Raw genomic sequence first — 23209 nt, forward strand, 5'->3', positions numbered from 1 at the left:
TCCGGGGGTCCGTGTATGGCCGTTATGTGTATCTGTACAGAATTCACGAGATGATTACTGTTTGTCATCTTCATTTTTCACTTATTAGATAATTATACGAAAGCAGGAAGACATTTCGTTCACGTATCTGCATCTTTTATCTCACGTCTAAGTGAAAATAACAGGAAAATTAAATCGGAATATATTACGAATTTTATCACAGTTGAATTGTTCATGACCGGTGTAGAGGCAAGTTTTGACCCCCATAGAATAATGACCGGGGGTCGAAAATGTCTTTTTCAAAAAATCAGTCCACTTCACGTTTAGAAAAATTACCCCCTACAATAATGACCCCCTTGTAAATTTTATTAAGGATTATTTCTCTGGTAATGCCTAAGGGAGGCAGTCCAACATTGTCATATTATAAGTAAATCTATCATTCATATGAAACGTTAACAGATTAAAACGTATCAGGAATTGTAATTTTGTTTCAAAAATAAGAATTTACTTGTTTTAACAAAATAGCGACTCGTACCAAAGTATGATATCAAATGTCAGACTTTGCTTAAGAATGCAGACAAATACTCGTCAAGAACATTTCTCATCAGACTTGAATTGTTAATGTTGTTATGAATATACATGCATAGCATGGAGATACATGTACATGTAGCCTGTTTTGGATTTTTAATGATTTTTTTCCCTCTATCGTAATATAAAGTGAAAATAATTACCGGTGTGATACCTGCAGAGCAATCGCACTTCATAATGTCATGCTCAACGATAAAACATTTATTGATTTGACATATTTGCTTCGTGGACCATTGTATGGGTCGGTTATGATAAATATTGAAGGTAACATATTTAAATCACATTTTGAACGTAATTTCAAAAATAAATCCGTCTACATATTTGTTTTATAATTTAAGTATATAGTTTTGTAACTTCCTTACAGGCCTCTATCACGTTCCACCTTATATGTGTCTATGAGCAAAAAGGGGGTGGGGGGGTACTCAAACTGAGTCGAATATTTGTGGATGACGTTATTTGCAAAAAATCCAAGAGTTTGGGTGCAATTCACTAATTAAAAGCAAATTGGAGAGCATTTTCAAATGAAACCAACGAAATAAATAATTCCGGGAGTATTCCTCATGAAATGTCAAAATTTACCTCTCTTTATTGACTTTAGAAATTCTTAACGTCAGATTTGGCAAAAACTGCAAATCGAAACTCAAAGACCTAAAACACTTAGCAAATTTTCATGTGTAAGCACTGCCTATCGTTACAAAATGTTGCTTAATGAGGTAAAAATAACACATTTTGAGAATGGAACTCTCCTTTTGAAAACTAAAATTTATGGTAGAACTCCTTTTTGAAAATTCCCTGGATCCGTCCCTGAAATATGCGGGTTTTGCCTAGTTGTCATTGGTCATGGAACCTACAGTGGGTTTTCCTCAAATTTAATGAACTAGTTCTTACTTTTATTTTATTAACCGTGAAAAAAAATTTGGAATAAATAAATTTGATAAAAGGAGCAGCAGGATGATAACTCGTGGTAAATAATGACCTGGAAACCCGTATCAACTCCTTTAAAATAAATCAATCTGCTAAGAAAAGGAGGGGGGTCATTTTTCTACGGGGGTCATTATTTTTCAGGTATGACACGCAAAATAATGACCCCTGGGTCTTCTTTCTACAAAATTATCCAATTTTTCTACGGCTAGGGAGTCATTTTTCGACGTCGAAAAATGACCCCCGGTCATTATTCTATGGGAGTCAAAATTTGCCTCTACACCGGCGACCCCACCCCTCGTTTAGTGTGTTTCCCCAGACCTCTGAAATTGTTTCTCCAGTTCTATAACATGCAAAATATTGAGTTTGCGTATCGAAAACAGCCGATTTTGCATTCATTCTTTTTTAAAATTCATATTGTTTGCAGCCAACAACAGACACCATATAGATAATGAAAGAAGAATATTAATGAATAATTAAACATGCAAAATTTAAATCTGGTTGTTGCATGGAAAAGTATTTGTTTTTGCTAAAGTTTATTCATAATCTATTTCAAATCAACAGATTCCGTTAAACAGCTCATCTTTAGCGTATATTCATGACGTCATGATAAAATATTACGTCATTTTCATGTAAGTGGGATTAGAAGAACATCCTAGTTGTGTAAATAAAAAGAATAATTAAGCATAGTATGAAAGTTGAAAAAATGAAAAAAATCTCGGCGGTATATAGCCAATAACGTCCCTTGTCCTTTGCCTCTACACCAGCATTAACGTACAGGTGTAAGTCCTGGCGTTTAAAATGATGTGTTTTTGTAAACAAGTCAACAAGAAAATTCTAAAATACCTTTTCCATGCAGTATACGAGTTTCATGTCCTTTGCTGTGTCCTCTATAGTATATCCTAGCATCGATAGTGAACACAAACAGCACGCCAATTACAAAACAAACCTAATAATGGAAAACAAGGTACTAGTGTTAGATAGTGAACACAAACAGCACGCCAATTACAAAACAAACCTAATAATGCAAAAACAAGGTACTAGTGTTAGATATAATTTGTAAACAGTAACACTTAATAGTTACTCCCTCATGCATAGCTCTTATCCTTGGACGAATTTGGCTCCACTTTTTTGGCACGCTGTTTTTGACTATATTTAGCTCTAAAACTTCATAGTTATTTCGGATTTCAAAGATTTTGGTTGAGCATCACTGAAGAGACATTATTTGTCGAAATGCGCATCTGGTGCATCAAAATTGGTACCGTATAAGTTTTACTTAATTACATTTCCAGACTGACGGGTTCACAATGATTAACATCTGTACGAAGGTTGACCAAATATTTCACCCACCCACCCCTAGAATTATATTACTAACGAATAACATAATTGTACAGCAATATTACTCATTGATTACATTTCTGTATCATTATTCTGGACGACAATTAAAAATGCATAAAATTACATGTGCACTGAATGCATGTAGTGATTGACTTCTAATCATTTCAAACTGCAGACAAAAATATGTACATTATTTATCAATGAACGTACATTTGTATGTTAATTCGATCGAATCCGTATCTCTAGTTAATCTTTCTGTTGAAACAATCTTAATTAATGTGTATGTAAATCAACTTGCTAGTAAAAGAGAGAGGGCTGTCCTTTGTCCCCAATAATGTACGTGTTATGTTATAATTACATGCAAAGTAGAATACTTTATATGAGCAAAGTCTGATCTACCAGTTACCCCCTCTTTTAAAGAACAGCATTGAATTATATTGGAAACGTAAAATTTAAAGAACCGATGAACACCCCCCCCCCCCTGTATTGAGCTTTCGTTCGGGTTATACTACTTGTTTGTTTTTTGCTTGTCAAGAATTTTCAGACAATTGTGAAGTTAACTTCTCCGGTTGCCCCTCCCCTCTCCCACTTTTGAAAAAAACGATGTAACATACTTGAGTATAATTATGTTATCACATGCTTTCATCATGGTTTTATTTCCAGATGTCCGTTATTTTTTTCTTTACAGATAACCTCTGTAATTTTGGGTATTAATTATATCATAATTTGGGCAGAATTCAACATCAAACACGGCTAAGGTCCCCTTCCCCATCCTTTCAATTTGATGATACGTGTATGTTAAGTGTTCTCCATAAAATTGAGGAGATTAAACCTTGTTATTATTAGAGATGTGATACACCTGTTAAAATTCAGCTCTTAAGACGAGGAGCTCTGGTGAATTATTAAGAACATCTACACCACTCACTTTCAAACGGGGACATACAATTTAACTATGGTGTGGAGATTTGAGTACCGTCTTTGTTATAGTTAAATAAAACATTACCAAAATAAATTTTTTTATTAAAACGACACTTACCTCTAAACAATGCATGCTAAGCTGGAAAAACCGTGCACCAGTGCAACTCTTCTGTTTCGTTAAAATCTGAAGAATGCCTGCAATGTTAATGAGTATACTAATAGAATAATTCTGACTGAATGCGATGATTTATAGCTTTTAAACTCCATCACGTGTGGTGGGTATTGCTCACGCCTTTTCTCGTATCAAAGTGTTTACTGAAGGATTCAATAAAAATTCTGAATGGTTGAGGCGATTTACTGCCTCGTCACGTGTGATGAATATTGTTCCCGCCCTCCTCGACTTTTTCCAATCATAAAGTTTTATGAAGGATTCAGTAAGTGTCTTCCAAGAGGTCATGTCTTACTATGCTTCTTCGGATTTGTTTTTATTTTAATCAGACAAAAATGAGTGCTTCTTTCATTCAAATAAACTGGGTAATTATGACAAAGAAGAGCTATAGAAAGATTGAGGGTTTTTTCTTTGTAAAAATCGTTTATGAAATGGGAATATGTAAATCTGGAATAATGAGATATAGTGATTTGTATATGAGGGTAGTGAAATCGCGATGGTGGACGCTCCGAGCCATAATGTAATCTTTCCGACATGTTTTATGCTTTTTAGGTTTATAAAGACGCGCCTAATTAAACTCAGAGCTTTCACATAACGTATATGCTCCTGTTTCTTCCTCGAAACCATGCAGTGCATTATGGGGGGTACGTTGTGATTTCACTTTCAATTTGTGAAGCTGGGGAGAAATTTGTTTTTAACAAAAACAAATTATACGTTTTAGATAATGCACTCTGTGCACCTAAAAATATTAGTACTTTGTTGTTTGCACTGGAAATTATAATATGGCATGAAAATATACACATACCATTTCTGTTGTATCATTTATCACACAAGTGTGTCCGGTCAAAAGGGGATGCTTACTCCTCCTGTCGCCCTGGTCTTACCTCTGGTATAGCTTGTCCCACTCTAAAATTGTATTCTTTATGGGATGTATGAGATTGATCACTGTTCGTTGTCTTCATTTTTTTGTTATCGTAGTATCGATATTGCTATACAGTGCATGTGTACTAAATGTCTATTTAAACATTATTCATTGCCACATGTGACCTATTCACATCTTCTGGGGAATTCATAAAGTTCTATTGTAATGTCAGTGTTTGGGAGCGTAAACAAATTTTTATGTTAAGATCAGCGTAAACAGTAAACTTTCTGGAACAAAACTTGCTAGAATTGTATATTAGTATCAAGAGACTGTAAATGGTGTGGTGAAATACCACTCTGCTGAATTACTTTGAATATTACAATATCACAATTTTCGGCCGATCCTGGAACCAAAAACCTCAGCTGGCCTAAAAAGCTTATAATGATGTCCATAATCTTGGTCTGTATTTGCGTCACTATCGAAGGAAATAAAAGTTAGTAACACTTCGCTACATTCACAAGTTGAAGTTAAAATTTTTCATTATATTTGAATATTGCACCTCTCTAATGACCGGTGCACTTTATGGAATACTTTATCATTGGTATACCACAAGGAGCGTTCTCGGTGTGTATATTTTTTGTCGGAACAAGATCACTCTAATTGTGTTTTAAACACTGTCCATTTATGACAGAGACAGGCTGGAATTTATAGACATTCTTAATCGCGTCTTCAGCTTCATAACTATTTGTCACTGGATGTATTTTTTTTTAAAACATAAAATGCAAACAAGAGGTACTGTGAGCAATGTTCACTAAGAATACCCCCGCTTACCCCAATCTCCCAAAGGGTGTTGTTAATAGGTATAAATGACCTCTTTCCTGAGTGTAAAAATATGATATGCCTTTGTAGAAGAAAATTGAAGATATAGTCCGAACACAAACCCATGGCATAAACCTATAATTTTGACCTTGAGATCAAAGGTCAAGGTCATAAAAAGATCATGAATGTACATGACATATAGTATCATGGTGATACACCCATGTATTATGGTATGACTATGTCAAAACCCTATAGTCAATTTTAAACTTGAAGGCAAAGTTCAAGGTCAAATAGAGGTCTTGAAGGTACCCAACACATCGTCTCATGGTGATACACTAGTGTCTTAAATATGGTATGTCTATGTCAAAGAAGTCATGGCCTTGACACGAATCCATTGTAAAAACCTTTTAATTTTGACCTTGAGGTCAAGGCCATACGTAGGTCATGAAGGTACATGACACATCGTCTAATAGTGATACACTCATGTGTCAAATATGGTATGCCTATGTGAAAGAACAAAGAAGTTATGGCCCGGACACGAATCCATTGTAAAAAAAAAACCACCTTTAATTTTGACCTTAGGGTCAAAGGTCAAGGTCATATAGAGGTCATGAAGGTACTCGACACATCGTCTTATGGTGATCCACCTGTGTGCCAAATTTGGTATGCCTAAGTCAAAGAACAAAGAAGTTATGGCCCGGACACGAATCTGTACAGACAGACGGACGGACGGACAGACAGAGTGATTCGTATATACTCCCCTGAACTTCGTTCGGGGGGTATAAAAAGAATCAGAAACAACATGCCTCTGCAGTATTGGAGATTGTTAATGAGATTACATAAACAATGCATGCATATCCTTAGTTTGAATCAATAAAAGGATTCTTATCGTGCACGTTTACACCTCCCATCAACGAAAACTGCATTTCACAAATAAATTAAAAAAAAAGAAGAAAGAAATTTGAGTGCGATACTTTTATCCCACTTAATCTACTATCATCGATACCCCCCCCCCCCCCCCCCCCCCCTGTCTCCCGTATCTGTTCATCTGTCACATACTTATATATATTCATTTCTCCGAATAGCACGTCTTTGGATAAAAACCTAAACATACCGGTTTATTGCTATAGCGCGTTAATACATGTCCCATTACACTGTTAACAAGATGCCCACAGACCTTGTCAGTCACCTGTTTCTTAGTTAAAAGTATCACCTGACTAGTGCCAAGGACTGTGAAATCCTGTTATTTTGTATTGCTTGTAGGAGTTATGAGATTGATTACTTTCACAAGTTGAAGTTAAAATCTTTCATTATATTTGAATATTGTACCTCTCTAATGACCGGTGCACTTTATGGGAGACTTTATCATTGGTATACCACAAGGAGCGTTATAGGTGTGTATATTTTTTGTCGGAACAAGATCACTCTAATTGTGTTTAAAACATTGTCCATTTATGACAGAAACAGCCTGGAATTTATAGACATTCTTAATCGGGTCTTCAGCTCCATACCTATTTATCACTGAATGTATTTTTTTTTTTTTTTGCACATTAAATGCAAAAAGAATCAGAGACGACTTGCCTTTGCAGTGTTGGAGATTGTTAATGAGATGACGTACACTTTAAAACATGCATGCAGATATCTTCAGTTTCAATCGATATATAAAAGAAAACAACAATTCATAAATAAATTTAACAAGAAATTTCAGTACGCCAGTTTTATCCAACACATAATCTACAGCCATCGATAAAATCACCCTCCCTCTGTCTCCCGTATCCCCCTGTCTCCCGTATCTGTTCATCTGTCACATACTTATTTATATTTATTTCTCCGAATAGCACGTCTTTGGGTAATAGCCTAAACATGCCGGTTTATTGCTTTAACGCGTCAATACATGTCCCATTACGCTGTTAACAAGATGCCCACATACCTTATCATTCACCTGTTTCTTAGTTAAAAGTATCACCTGACTAGTGCCAAGGACTGTGAAATCCTGTTGTGTATATCTAAGCTAAATTCTAATATTTACAAACAGTAAAACAACATGTGTTATTAAAACTTCAATGCCCTCGAAAGGCTTTGCATAATATGATATTAGTAACGTTAACACGATATCCTGTCTTAAAATCAAAACCTTAAGTTTGCAAAATTCATAATTTTTGAAACACCCTTTTCTGCTTTACCTAAATATATGCAGTTAGTTTTTATACTATAAAAGCAACCATAACGAAGTCTTTCGAATGATAAAGACAAAAAAAAAACTATCATAATTTTGGTCCCACCCTGGAACCAAAACCGTTATCCTCTGGGATCAAGAAATTTACAATTTACTCCTACTAAATATTAATTTAGTTTCAATTTAGTAACATAAAAATTTAAGATTGATTGATTGTATATTATTTAACGTCCCTCTCGGGAATATTTCATTCCCATGGAGACGTCACCATTGCCGGTGAAGGGTTGTAAAATTTAGGCCTCTGCTCGGCGCTTACGGTCTTTGAACAGGTAGGGATCTTTATCATGCCACACCTGCTGTGACACGGGATCTCGTTTTTTCCAGTCTCATCCAGAGGTTCGCCTAGTTGAATCGCCTCTTACGACAAACAAGGGGTACTGAGAACTATTTCTAAACCGGACCCCCACGGGCAAAGAATTTAAGAAGATATTAAATGCTTTACACATATATACTTTGTAATACTAAGTTTTGACCCCACTCTGGGGTCAGAACCAACCCCAGGAATTAGGACTTTTACAATTTTGGTAGAGACCTTCCTGATGTACATCACTATGCATTTAGTTTTTTCTGACACATGTGCGGTTGTAGAGAAGATTTTTCAGGGGTGCAGGAGTCCTGAAATTTACAATATACGTCCCTTTTGTCCCTATGATACTTCATACCAAAGAAAAGAATTGGAACAGTAGTTATCAAGAAGTTCAATTGTTAACGGACGACGACAGACGCAGACCCATTGCAATAGGTCATCTGAATTTACTAAAGTTACCTAAAAATGCAAATTATTATTATTTGAAGTGCTTATTCTTATTCATATATAGTCTAGTCAATCTAGCTCAAAAATGAGCAAAACCTCAAACTAATTGCAACAGAAATGAAATTTTGATTATTCATGCAAGAAAACACATGGAAACAACATATTAAAAATCGGCTTTTGTATTTCCATGGGAAAATTGGAATTTTGGGGTAAAAGGATGTGTTTTTTCATGGAAATCGCTAAAAACTGGAAATTGAAGAAAATGTCCATTTTATGTAACATACAGTAAAAATAAGTTTCATATCTCAAATTTCAACCTGGAAATGTTCGATTAATTTTTTTACAGCAGAATATATTCTTTCCATAACTGTAATTTTTGGGTAAAATCTTGCTTTTTTGAATATAATTCTTAAAGATTGAAATTTTAAGAAGAAAACCCAAATTTTGTCATACATTTGAGTCTACCAAAAAAAAATTGAAGTTAGGATTTATTAGCTCTTCTGAGCCAAAGGCTCGAAGAGCTAATGCTATGGCCATTTGTGCGGTGTGCGGTGTGCATAAACTTTTTAGAAAAAGGGCTATAACTCAAGAACCCCTTGGCCAATTTTTTTCAAATTTGTTACAGGGTATCATTGGCCCAAGGGCTTTCATACGCACTAAATAAAGGGATGTGACCCTTTAACAAGGGGAGATAATCAGGAAAATACAAACAAAAGTAGTGGTTGCTAAAAAATCTTCTTCTCAAGAACCACAGGGCATATTATCACCAAACTTACACATAAGGATGAGGATATGTTGTAGATTAAAAATTGTTCAAGGCATTACCCTGGGGCAAAGGGCATGGTCTCAAGGTCACTTCAAAGTTGACCTAAATTAAAATTTTTTTTAAATTCCTTAAATCTTAGATATTTTAGTCATTATAAGGACTAGGATCATCAAATTTTGACAGTTGATGCATCTTAGGACCTTGTGTCAAGTTGTCTCAAAAGTAGGTCACGGTGACCTACTTTTTGAATTTTGCAGGTATTTATTTTAAAATTAATTTTGATGCATATCTTGGACACTTTGAAGCCTATGATCATCAAAACTTGTCAGTTGGTGGATCATGGGACCTTAATATGCGTCAACTGAAAAATAGGTCACCGTGACCTACTTTCTGAATTTTATGGCTTATCATTTATAGATATATTTTAAGTTGTTATTTCAAATACCGAGAGGTTTAGAATCATCAAATCTTGTAAGTTGATGCATCTTGAGGCCTTGAAACATATTTATAAAAAAAGTAGGTCACAGTGACCTACTTTTTGAATTTTGCAGATATTCACATTTCACATTTTCAATTTTAGATGCATATTTTGGGCACTGTAAAACCTAGGATCATCAAACTTTGTCAGTTGATGCGTCTTCAGTCTTCGGTTTGTGTCGACCAAAAAGTAGGTCACCGTGACCTACTTTTGGTATTTGACAGCTAAATTACTATATTTCAGACACTATTTGACCTACAATCATCAAACTTTGTCAGTTGATGCATCTTGAGTCTTCGGAGTGTATCGACCAAAACGTAGGTCACTGTGACCTACTTTTGGCATTTGACAGTTATATTTATATATTTCAGTCACTAATTGACCTACGATCATCAAACTTTGACAGTTGATGCATCTTGAGTCAATGGAGTGTGTCGACCAAAAAGTAGGTCACCTTGACCTACTTTTGGAATTTGACGGCTATATTTATATATTTCAAGTACTATTTGACCTACAGTCATCAAACTTTGTCAGTTGATGGGTCTTGCATGTTCGAAGGGTTTCGACCAAAAAGTAGGTCAACTTGACCTACTTTTGGAATTGGACACCTATATTTATATATTTCAGATACTATTTGACCTACAGTCATCAAACTTTGTCAGTTGATGCGTCTTGCATGTTCAAAGGGTGTTGACGAAAAAGTAGGTCACCTTGACCTACTTTTGGAATTGGACAGCTATATTTATATATTTCAGATACTCTTTGACCTACAGTCATCAAACTTTGTCAGTTGATGAGTCTTGCATGTTCGGAGTTCGCTGACCAGAAAGTAGGTCACCATGACGTACGATTGGAATTTGACAGCTATATTTCAATATTCAGATACTAATTGGCTTAAAATCATCAAACTTTGTCAGTTGATATTTCTTGGGTTCTCAAAATGTGTAAACCAAAAAGTAGGTCACATTGACCTACTTTTTTGAATTCTTAGGATTTAACTAAAGATTTAGAATACTAAGAGGCTAAGAATAGAAATGGTGGGGTTGTACAATTTATCAGAAGAGCGATTCTAGGCCCTTGGGCCTCTTATTTTAAAAACTGCTCAACAAGTAAGATATATAGATTATTGGCAATATATATGAAAAATATCATTTTAAGTAGGAAAACCTTACCTTTGTCTACATTTTGACTATACAGGACCCGTTCCGATGCCGAACATTCTTGACGTTGTGTCGCATCCTGTGAATGCATGTAGAAAGGGCAAGGATTGACAAACTTCGTTTCCTAAAAAGACGTCTGGTTTTAACGATATTCTTCACTTAGGGGCAAGATAAAAAATCCAATGTCTCACAAAAAACTAAGTTCACATAGTTTTCACCAAGCCCCCCCCCCCCTTTAAAACTTAATATGACAAATGTTGAAACTAATCGAATAACAAGAAAAGAAACGTGCGATTATAAATAACACTCTGTTTATTCACAAACGAAAGTGTACATTAAATGTATTAAATGTTCATTAAGATGTTTTAAATATTATGTGATATTCAATAGTCGCTTGTCTTTTTCCTTTTTCCACTAAAGTGTAATCGATGTCGGATGACAGAAACTTACGGGAGTTTTTATTCCCCTCCCCCTAACTAATTGAATTTAAATTTTCATCCGACATTGATTTCGTGCCTTAGGGCAGTTATGTTTATTTCAGAGTTCGTTGCTATTTCTGTGCTTTATATATAGACATTTCAAACACAATGTGCATTTTGTATGATCCTCTAAAATTTACGATAAATAACTGTATCCCATTTCCATTCTCAATGATCGTGTGCCATCGTGGCGAGAATTCCATCGTCATCGAAAACAAGTTTTGTTTTGAATAGATGGCCGGGCGGTCTAGCGCGCTGTTCGCATGCTGCTAGGAGATGTGGTTCCGCAGGTCGTGAGCCCAAGACTAATTAGAAAGAGTAACTACTCGATTTTACATCAAATTATGATACTATGCGCAAGTGTTTCCTTACATTGATTTTTATTATTTATATTATCAATGTTTTATTATCATTATTATTACCCACGAATGACTCCCTAAACCTGAATTTGAAAAAGAAAAACAAAAATACTTTACTTACTTAGTTTTATAAAAGTTTTTAATACAAAACGCTTGCTCAAATGATGAAGATACAAAATAACTGAAACTTTTAACACGAATGGCTTTCCATACTTTCTTTTTTAACAACCGTAATTCCCCCTTGTAAATTGACACCAATTCTTTAGGATTTCATTTATAATTGATTATTCATAACTTCTAAAGTAAATATTGTGTTTTATAATTAAAATTAATTCAGTAGAGGGTCAAACAAAATATTTTGAAGCTTTATTCGCGAAAGTTCCCCGGGAATGGAAGTCAGCAAAGAATATGAGATGCTGAGCAATATTGTATGTATATAGAAGGTCTCAAAATCACCTTTTTAATACAACTGTTAAGCTGTTTAATCGCGTTTTTTTTATTACATGCACTTTAGATCGTCGTGTATAACTTCATTCCGATGACTGTCACAGTTAAGTTACTCCCCTTTACGTGTACGGCGTGCCGTAAACACCACAAAATATCGATGGTTTACTAAAACATTTAAGTATAAATTTGAAATATTTCCCATTGTCCGATTTTGTCCGATTTTTTGTATGTTGTTAATCACGCTTTTGTTTATTAAATTCCATCGAGTTTGTTTCTGTTGCAATTACTTTGAGGTGATTTGCTAGATTGACTAGACTAATATGTATGCCCCCCCCCTTCCGCCCCCCCCCCCCCCCCCCATAGTTAGGGGTATTTTAGCAAAAGTTAAATCAGTACTTGGTTTGGAAGATTTTTCGGTCATTGCGCCTCCTAACAAATATTTTTGCTTGAATATCGTGGCGACAATTCTGTGCATACACGAGGGTTATGATCATAGTGGTTAATTGCGACCCCAAATGACATTTATGTAATTTAATATATACCCAAATTGGATCGAACATTGTGATGTCAGAACATTTTTTTTATACTAAAGTGAAGTCTGAATTTAAAATCCCTATGACTGAGTTAAGCTGGATCAATTCTCATGTGACTTATCAGTAGAGTAAAAACTGTATAAATTTCCATTCAATTTGCATTGTAGTTAGATTTAATCAATAACCAAAGAAAATGGGTGCGTTCACAATTCTCCCATTGGTTGATATTGGTGGTGCAATTTACCATTGGCAAAACATTGGTACTAATGTTTACCATTGGTAACATTTATTGGTTACCAATTCTGCAGGCCAACCACATTCACGGTAGAATTACCAACGCGAGTTTTTCGTTTATTAGAGTCACCGACAAGATGGCGGCGGGAATCGTTCCTGGTAGCGTGAGTGACGTTTCTTCACAAATAATACCAGTTCAAGTGAATATCAGGGAGAAGATTGGAAAATTTTTGATAAGGGGGAAGGATATCAAATATCTATCTGAACGTAAGTACAATAAAAACGCATATTTTGGTATATTCCTTTCATTTGATGCATACCTTTTCAGTGAACGTATATAGAGGTTATCTTTAGCTCTGTTACATGTACTTTGCTGATTTTCTCATTTTTAGGTCACCTGAATCATTCAAGTGACCTATTGCTATCTGTTTTTGTCCGTCGTCGTTCGTCGTGCGTTAACATTTGAACATTTTCAGCTTCTTCTCTGAAACCCCTGAACCAATTTCAACCAATTTTGGCATATAGCATATGTGGGTGGAGGGGAAGAAAAATTGTGAAATTCGTAGTCCCTGCCCCCCTGGGGCCTGAGGGGTGGGGCAAAAACCATCAAAATGAGTGTAATTTTTAAAAAAAATCTTCTTCTTTACTCCTGGACATCAATCAAGAAGCCAAACTGTGGGCATAATTATAATGAGCGTTGAGCCTTCTACCAAAATTGTGAAATTCATTGCCCCTGGGGCAGGGGTTCTTGTGTTAGGGTGGGGCTCTATTGGTCATATAGTGAAAATGTAGAAATTCTTTGAAAATCTTCTTCTCTGTCTCTGGGTATTAAGAAGACAAACTAATAGCATGGTAATGATGAGCAAGGATGCCTCTTTAAAAATTGTGAAATTCATGGCCCCTGGATCAGGGGTTCTGGTGTGTTAGAGTGGGGCTCTATTGGTCATATAGTGAAAATGTAGAAATTCTTTGAAAATCTTCTTCTCTGTCTCTGGGTATTAAGTAGACAAACTAATAGCATGGTAATGATGAGCAAGGGTGCCTCTTTAAAATTGTGAAATTCATGGCCCCTGGGGCAGGGGTTCTTGTATTAGGGTGGGGCTCTATTGGTCATATAGTGAAAATGTAGAAATTCTTTGAAAATCTTCTTCTCTGTCTCTGGGTATTAAGTAGACAAACTAATAGCATGATAATGATGAGCAAGGGTGCCTCTTTAAAAATTGTGAAATTCATGGCCCCTGGATCAGGGGTTCTGGTGCTAGGGTGGGGCTCTATAAGTCATATAGTGAAAATGCATTATTTCTTTGAAAATCTTCTTCTCTGTCCTTGGGTATTAAGTAGACAAACCAATAGCATGGTTATGATGAGCAAGGATGCCTCTTTCAAAATTGTGAAATTCATGGCCCCTGGGTCAGGGGTTCTGGTATTAGGGTGGGGCCCTATTGATCATATAGTGAATATGCATTTTATTTCTTTGAAAATTTTCTCCTCTGCTGCTGGGTATTAAGTAGACAAACTAATAATATGATAATGATGATCAAGGATGCTTCTTTCAAAACTGAAATTTATGGCCCCTGGGTCAGGGGGTCTGGTGCAAAGGCGGGACTGATTGATTATATAGTGAAAATGCAATATTTCTTTGAAAATCATCTTCTATGTTACTGGGTATTATGTAGCCAAACTAATAGCATAGTTATGATGAGCACGGATGACTCCTTAAATTCTGAAATTCATGGCCCCAGAGTTAGGGGTTCTGGTGTTTGGGCGGGGCCCTGTTGATCTTATATAGTGAAAATGCATTTTATTTCTTTGAAAATCTTCTTCTCTGCCCCTGGGTATTAAGTAGACAAACTAATAGCATGGTTCTGATGAGCATATATATAAACATATATATTTTAAGTTAATTGCGGAAGGTTTTTACTTTAAATCAATCCGGGAATATAGTTGCCTACTATACACTTCGTGCATTAGTTGCCTACCATAACAGTCGCACAGCTTGATAGAACTTTTGAATCTTGCAACATTGTGTTTGTAATTAATAAAGTTTTGAAATAAATAATTTCCTTTTTTATGCATATTACTTGAGGAGGGGTTCATATTGAGTTGCACCTGTTGTTAAGTTGGTAGGTTGGTCAGTAGACCAAATTTCTGCTCAATATCTAGATATATCTAGAGAATGCTATGTTTATTAAACATCATACTTATTGCACTGTTACCCTATGAAAAGGAGTTGGCTCCAATTTTGTGGTCAAGAGTTAAAGTACTCTAATCAGCAGTATTTGACTTATCCTGATATCCGATGCTTTCGGCCTCACAAAGGTAGAGGCGGGCATGTGGAAATTGAAGTACAAGCCCAAACGGCATGTAAATTTAGAGGCTTAAACCTTTAGCAATGTACTTTTCCTTTTGATTCAAACGATCAATTTATTCATCAGATGTAACATTATGAAATAGCCAATTAAATAACACTGGTAACAATTAAAATGCACTGAAAAGTTCGATTAAGGACATACGCAATGTAGTTTTGAACTTTATTTTCTGTCATTTACGATTAGTAATGAAATTGAGAACAGAAAATGTATTGTAGCTAAAGATGTGGAAAAATAGATTTCCTTTGGTGGGAAAAGGCAACTAATAAAATTAATTAATAAATTACTGGGCATGTAAGTATTTGTTTGAGCTAATCTAATTAGTATACATGCCCGCCCAAAGGGCATGTGCTGGAAAAAAAATTGGTAAATCTTGTCCATTCAATATCCTGAGAACCATTTCCTTGAAAGACATCAAACTTGATACACTGGTTCCCTTGTAGAGTAAATGGCCCTGTTGATTTTGCGGTCATCAGATCAAAGGTTAAAAATCGAACTAAAAATGCAAAGATCTACACCCTTAAAAATATATTGAGTACCATTTGCTCGACAGAGGTCAGACTTGATGCACTGGTTCCTTTCGGAGAAGATGACCATTGTAGCTAATAAAATCACAAAGACAAGGGTAAACTGAATAATAGGAATATATACAACTACTCAATACTTTAAGAACCCTTTGCTTGACAGACATGAAATTATTATGTATATTGGTTTTATCTAAGGAGTAAATAACCCTTTTCTTTATGATGTCTCAGACCTAGGTTTTTTAAAAAGGATTATTGATTGAACATAAAAATGACACATGTACTTCATGACCACATAGCTATTCAATGTTTCTTCCATCCAAAAGTAAAATTCTTATATTTAAACACAAAGCTAATTGAAACATTGGAAGGTTGTTACATGATACTCAGGTGACCTATAAGGCCCTGGGCCTCTTGTTTGTTTGTTTGTTTTTTTTTTGTTTTTTTTTTTTTACATACGTGTTACCTTTAGAGCCTTGCTTCGCGGACGGGCCTTTGGTCCGTCCGAGCTTCGCTCAGTATTATGAATTTAAACTGTTTATTTATTTTATATATATCGTCAGTAAAAAATTTAAAACAAAATATATTGTTGACATTCTTGCTGTGTTAAAATCTCAAGCAATTAAAAAGCGAGGGTGAGTACCTGCACTGTGACAGTATATTAAACATGTACTTGCAATTTGAATGCGTAGATGTTTGTTAGTCAGCAGAATGATGTGATTCTTTATATCTTCTTCTATTTTAATTGTAATTAATGTTTACAACATCATGCCCTCTAAATGTGATTGTTTTGTATCATTATACTTGGGTCCTATGTTGATTGATTATGCATGTTGATCGCTCAAGCCAACCATCTTCACATCATTACTGATAATGAGACATTTTGAGTAATACCATTACGAACAGGAAATATCTGCATTGTGTCATTTTTATGGGTACCTATATATTTAAAATGGCCCATTGTACCATGTTTCTTCAAACAAATGTGATGAATTAAAAAAGAACTCGTCCTGTATATTTAACAGAAATGTATGCACTACAGTAAAACGCATAACAAATGAAGAATTTAAGGTTATCTACTGGACATGAAAAGAACGGAATACCTTCTTGTTCCCATGGCAACAAGTTTCTAGTTATGTTCCCCAAACAAAGTTTGGGAACATATTGTTTTTACTCTGTTTCTTATTATGTCTCCGAACACAAAGTGTTTAGTAAATAGTACTACTTAGCATGACATTTAATGCAAAGCATATATACATGTACATACATATGGCAGAGGTTCAACACAGGCATGTTGGACATAACTGACACACAGGTAATACATAGGAAAATAATAGGTCTTAATGTTTACATGGTTTGACTTCGAGTGAGTGTCTCAGTGCAGGAAAACCGCTTGTGCGCGAAGTCGTGGTTCAATACGCACGACCCGTCTATTTACGGACACCTAATTCGACTACAATATTCTTTTAGTAGTCTGAGAGTTGATACCTGTTACACTTACACATAGATCTACATACATACCGACATACATGTAGGCATATTTTAAATGGCTCTTCCGATTCAGAAAGTTACAAAATTCAGCAGAAATGTTGACCTTTATGGTACCAATGAAAGGACTTTTCTTACACTGATTATATATTCTTTATTTGGATTTTTATAGATCTGACAGAGGTTACTCAAGATTTGAGCTCAATGTTACCAAATGATTTACCTGATGATCCAATTTATATCTGTTTTGTCAATGGAAAAATTCACATACCTGAAGTTATTTTTCGCAAATTGAATTCTAAGGACCAGAGGAAAGAACATGCAGAAAGTTCAGAGACTTTGGAAGAAAATAGCACAGAGGATACCACACCATATGTTCCAGACACTCTTGATTTGGAAGTTAGTAGTGACAATGAAAAATCCAGATTTGAATGGAAATTCTCAGATACGAAAGAACTGCTAGCAGTTTTAAAAGCACGAAAGGAAAAAAAGGAGAATTTTAGCAAAAACATGTGGAAATCAGTTGCTACAGAAATAAAACGGAAGCTAAAAAAAAAATCCTAGTCCTGAACAATGCAGAGAAAAATTTTATTCTCTGAGGAGGTCGTACAGAAATTTCATTGCAGAAAAGAAGAAGACAGGAAACAAAAGAACAAAGCCTTTTATTCATGAGTCTGAAATGTATGGCCTTCTACATGATGATCCCGCTTTCAGCCCGCCACTTTTGATGAGTTTCTTTGGCACAATTGAAACATGCGACAGTTATGAAAACACCACAGAGAAAGATCCCCCTAAAAAGAGGAGATGTACCAGTAGTAATGAGCTCACAGAATATCTAAAGGAAAGGGATGAAAAGTTTCTTCATGCATTCAAGGAAATGCATGAAAAACAGAACAAGATCATGGAAAAACTTATTGAGAAACTATAGAAAAAACATACCAATGACAGGCTGTCAACTCAAGTTTTCCCCCTTTATTTGAGAAACATGTGACTCATGTTGATTATAAATCAAAAAAAAAAAAAAAAAAAAAAAAAAAGAAATTGCAAGTATTCATTATACATGTATGTGAAAAATTTGATTTACACGTCCAGTTTTGATTTTAAAATGTAGTTAGATGATATCAAATGTTTTTTTCTTAAGTTTTTAAATTGTGATACATGTAGTTGCACAATTACGGGTTTATTTTTTTTAATTATATATTACAGAGATGTTGTTTATTTGCATTTGTTTACATTATTTGAGTTTATATTTTTGTTGGTCTAAAATGTTGAAATAAAAAACAAAGTATTTATATCCTTTTATTGAATATTTAGCAACTGATGTATTAACTGCTGCCTCATCTGAACTGGTAACTCGTGTCCATTTCTTGTAAAGGTCTCATCATTGTCCACAGCCATATTGTCAGCATCTGGGGGCTAGGTCACACTCATCATGTTCAGCTAGACATATGTTGTGAAGTACACCAGAATTGTTATATCTATTACTTCAAATCTGAAAAGCCTTCTAAATCTACTTTTTAGCAAACCGAATGCACGTTCAATAACTTCACGACATTTGCTGTGAGTTTTATTGAATAGTTTTTGTTGATGGCCGATATTTCCATGGTCTCTAAAGGGTGTTATTAACCACCTTAAAAGAGGAAATCCAGAATCTCCCAAGAGATAAAAACCTTGTGATATCTTTCCATTGCAATTTGAAAATAAGTCAGAACTTCTTAATACAGTCGAGTCATGCGTACTCCCAGAATTCCCTGTCCAGACGTAGTTAAATGACATATTGGAATCACAGGAGGCTAGCAGAACAATTGAATAAAACCCTTTACGATTAAAATAAGCCTGGTGAAAGTGTTTTGGAGCAGTAATATGAATATGGCTCCCATCAATAGCGCCCAATACATTTTGAAATTGTGATCTTTCACTGAACATTCTCGCTGTTTTATTGATTGCACTGCACGGCCATCTGGTAGTATCTGGCATAATTCTAACTAGTGCAGATCCTGTTCTTTTCATGGATTTGTGAAAAGAACTTTTTGAAACATTAAATCGGTCTGACATGGATCCTATACTCTTAAGGTTACCTGCAATGATAACGTTTAAGTCTATAATACTAATACTTCTGAAACCCGGTAACAAGACATTTTACTTTATAAAACAAGCAAGTTTAATTTTGCAGGTTACAAATGTTTGCAAGCAAATGAGAATTACTCTAATTTTACATACCAATGAATCATAAAAACATTAGAACATCTTTTTCAACATTTGGAATTGGTCCAGTTGTCTGATTATATTCAGGTAGTGGTCGCAAATGCAAGCATGTTGACATTCGAAAGTGACTTTTAAAATCATCTATTAAGGTGTACTGTGGAATAGTAACCTCAACATAGTGTTGCACACGTGGTACAAATGAATGCTTTTTTGGCAAAAGAATATCACCTGATGACAAGTGATCATATAAAGTGATCATGTCCATTAAAATTAGTTTCATTTTGTTTCAGCAGTGCAACAGATATTCTTGTTTGGTTTGTCATTTCTGAAAATGGCGGAAAACTAACATTTGGCGTTGGTAACCATTGACTACCATTGGTGACCATTAGTAACCAGTGGTACCAATGGTCAACATTGGCAACCGTTGGCCGTTATTTTGTCTTTGGTTTGCCAATTTGTCGTTCACAGTTTTAAGGCAACCAATTGTACCATTGTTTAACATTGGTACCAAAGACAACCAATGGCAAAATCGATATTTGTACCAATGGAAGAATTGTGAACGCACCCAGTGTGTGTGATGCCACATTTTTAAAGATTACCGGTCGACAGGGGATGCGTACTCCTCCTAGGCATCTGATCTCACCTCTGTTGTGTACAGGGGTCCGTGTTTGCCCAACTATCTATTTTGTATTGCTTGTAGGAGTTATGAGATTGATCACTGTTCGTTATCTTCACCTTTCATGTCAGACATACAAAAACGGAAGTATATGTTAACATCAGAAAATCATACATTTTCATTATACAGAATAATTCAAATAGATAAAAACTTGTTGAAATGACAAATTCTAAATGCCAACAACAAAAAAACCAACCTGTGAATTCATTAATGCAAGGTGAAGATAACGAACAGTGATCAATCTCATAACTCCTACAAGCAATACAAAATAGATATGAATATGTATAAATTATTTGTGGATATGAGGAAATCATGTTTGATACACATGCAGTAAAACAGATTCCAGCATAGGAGTTATTGCCCTTGACAACATTTTTTTCAATTATAAAGAATTGATTATCTATGGAAAATATAAACTTTTTAAGTATCAATAGATGATCTTTTTTTTATTTCATGCAGTGATTAAAATTCTTGTGAAAGATATATTTCTATAATGCGCAAAGTTTGATTTAATAAAGATTTTTGCAAAAACCTATGACATCACATAAGGATCCATCAATCTTTGAAAAGTTTCAACATTGAATAATGGGTTTCCACAGGAGGGATGATTGATTGATTGTACATGTACATTGTTTAACGTCCCTCTGGATAATTTTTCACTCATATGGAGATGGTGATACTAATTGATGGGTTTCAAAGTTAGAGTAAATTAAATTGAAGAGTATATTATTTCGACGTATAAAGAACCCAGTTCTTACGTTGTTAGGTGTATACCCGATAAATCATAGCCATCCTCAACACTGGTTTGGTTTTGCCATGTAGACCAGAACTGCCTTTACCTCAGCCACCTATATTGTTGCCATATACTCCCGAGAAAGTGTGTTTGCTTGGCCACACCAGAAATAACTATAAGTTTATAAGTTGCATAATATAATCATTTAATTTGTTTTGTCAACTGGTTGTGCATTTGGATGTGGTGTTGCATATTACTTTGAAATTTAATGTTTGGTGAAATAACAATTGTTACATATTGTGTAATGAGTTATTTCCTCTCTAAGGTAACACCAGCTGTTGCATTTAGACATAATGAAAACTGGTTTTAACTTATAATAAGTTGAGAATTAGGGTACCCTTAAAATCTGAAAATCGCGGTAACATGTGCCCTTTTTAGAAAAAAAATCGTGCCCCTTTTTCTGTCTAGATAAAACACTGCTAATGGTTAGTGGTAACTTCATTTGTCATTTTGAAACTATAGATACGGGGCATTTAAAACATCCATTTTTTCAAATGATTAATTTATGGAAAACAAACATAACTTTTTATTGGATTTCTAACCCTCTGGGTTTGATCAATATATATTGATTAGTTGGAGAGATAGGAACCTCATTACATTACACATAACCATGTAATCTGCTATTCCGAAGAACTGTATTTTGGGGGAAATACCATAAGTTATGAATTTTATTAATCAAAATAAATCATTTTTGGGGCACCCCCTTGCCTTTTATTGAAAAATGGATCTCATATGATTAAGTTCAGTTACAAATGACACTTTCTAACCGCAGGGTTAGACCAGAAATCATTTCCCTTTACGTGCTTTTCTCAGTAAAAACTGAGCAAAATGGTCCACAAGCAAGGTTCTTGAAACAAGAAGTACATGGGCCACATCGCTCACCTGAGTCACCTTGGCCCATATCTTAAGACTTTCCATATATATTTGGATGTAAAACCTTAGTCCCTATTGTGGCCCCAACCTACCCCTGGAGGCCATGATTTTTACAAACTTGAATCTGCTCTATGTCAGAAAGCTTTCATGTAAATGTCAACTTCTTTGGCCCAATGGTTCTTGAGAAGATTTTAAAAGATTTTCCCTATATATTTGTATGTAAAACTTTCATCCCCTATTGTGACCCCAACCTACCCCGGGGACCATACTTTGAACAAACATGAATCTGCACTATGTTAGGAAGCTTTTATGTAAATCTCAGCTCTTCTAGCTCATTGGTTCTTGAGAAGACGATTTTCAAAGATTTGTCCTATATATTTCGATGTAAAACACTGATTCCCTATTGTGGCTCCAACCTACCCCTGAGGACATGATTTGAACAAACTCGAATCTGCACTATGTCAGGAAGCTTTCGTGTAAATCTCAGCTTTTTTTGGCTCAGTGGTTCTTGAGAAGGAGATTTCTCCTATATAATTGTATGTAAAACTTTGATCCCCTCTTGTGGCCCCATCCAACCCCCGGGGGCCATCATTTGTTCAAACTTGAATCTGAACAATATCAGGAAGCTTTTTTGTAAATCTCAGCTTTTCTGGCTCAGCTGTTCTTAAGAAGAAGATTTTAAAAGACATTTCTTATAATATTTGTATGTGAAACTTTGATCCCATATTGTGGTCCCATCCAACCCCCGGGGGCCATGATTTGAACACACTTGAATCTGCACTATGTCAGGAAGCTTTCATGTAAATTTCCCTGTAATCATCAAATTTACAATTGTACACATATGCAGTTATGTAAGTTAATATAAATGGTTTGAACTTGCAGATAAATGAAATGTCACCAGAAATACAGGCCAGCTGAAAAATCTCTGACGATGTACCATAAAATATCACAATATGTAAAAAAAAAAAATCATTTAACTGCACTACACAATAACTATATCAAAATAAGTTTAAATTGTATGATTTGAATTTGTAAATGACATACTGTATATAATGGAATACACATACATGATACAGTCAGTCTATAATATGGGAGCAAAATATAATCACCTAAACCTGTAGTTTCCAGGTCAATAAAGAAAGGTATTTTCAGAATTTCTAAGAGATGAAGGTAGAGGTGGCAAGGTCCTGTCTGGTATTTCCTGCAGTTGTTCCACACATTCACTGGAAGAGAGATCAATT

At 35.0% G+C, this 23209-nt stretch overlaps 1 pseudogene; it reads left to right on the forward strand.

The window, feature by feature from the left end:
* The first annotated feature begins 13177 nt into the window (after window positions 1-13177).
* On the forward strand, window positions 13178-18424 carry LOC125663053 (uncharacterized; annotated as a pseudogene).
* The last annotated feature ends 4785 nt before the right edge of the window (window positions 18425-23209 follow it).

This window comes from Ostrea edulis, chromosome 8 (genome assembly GCF_947568905.1).
Source record: "Ostrea edulis chromosome 8, xbOstEdul1.1, whole genome shotgun sequence".
NCBI lineage: Eukaryota > Metazoa > Mollusca > Bivalvia > Ostreida > Ostreidae > Ostrea > Ostrea edulis.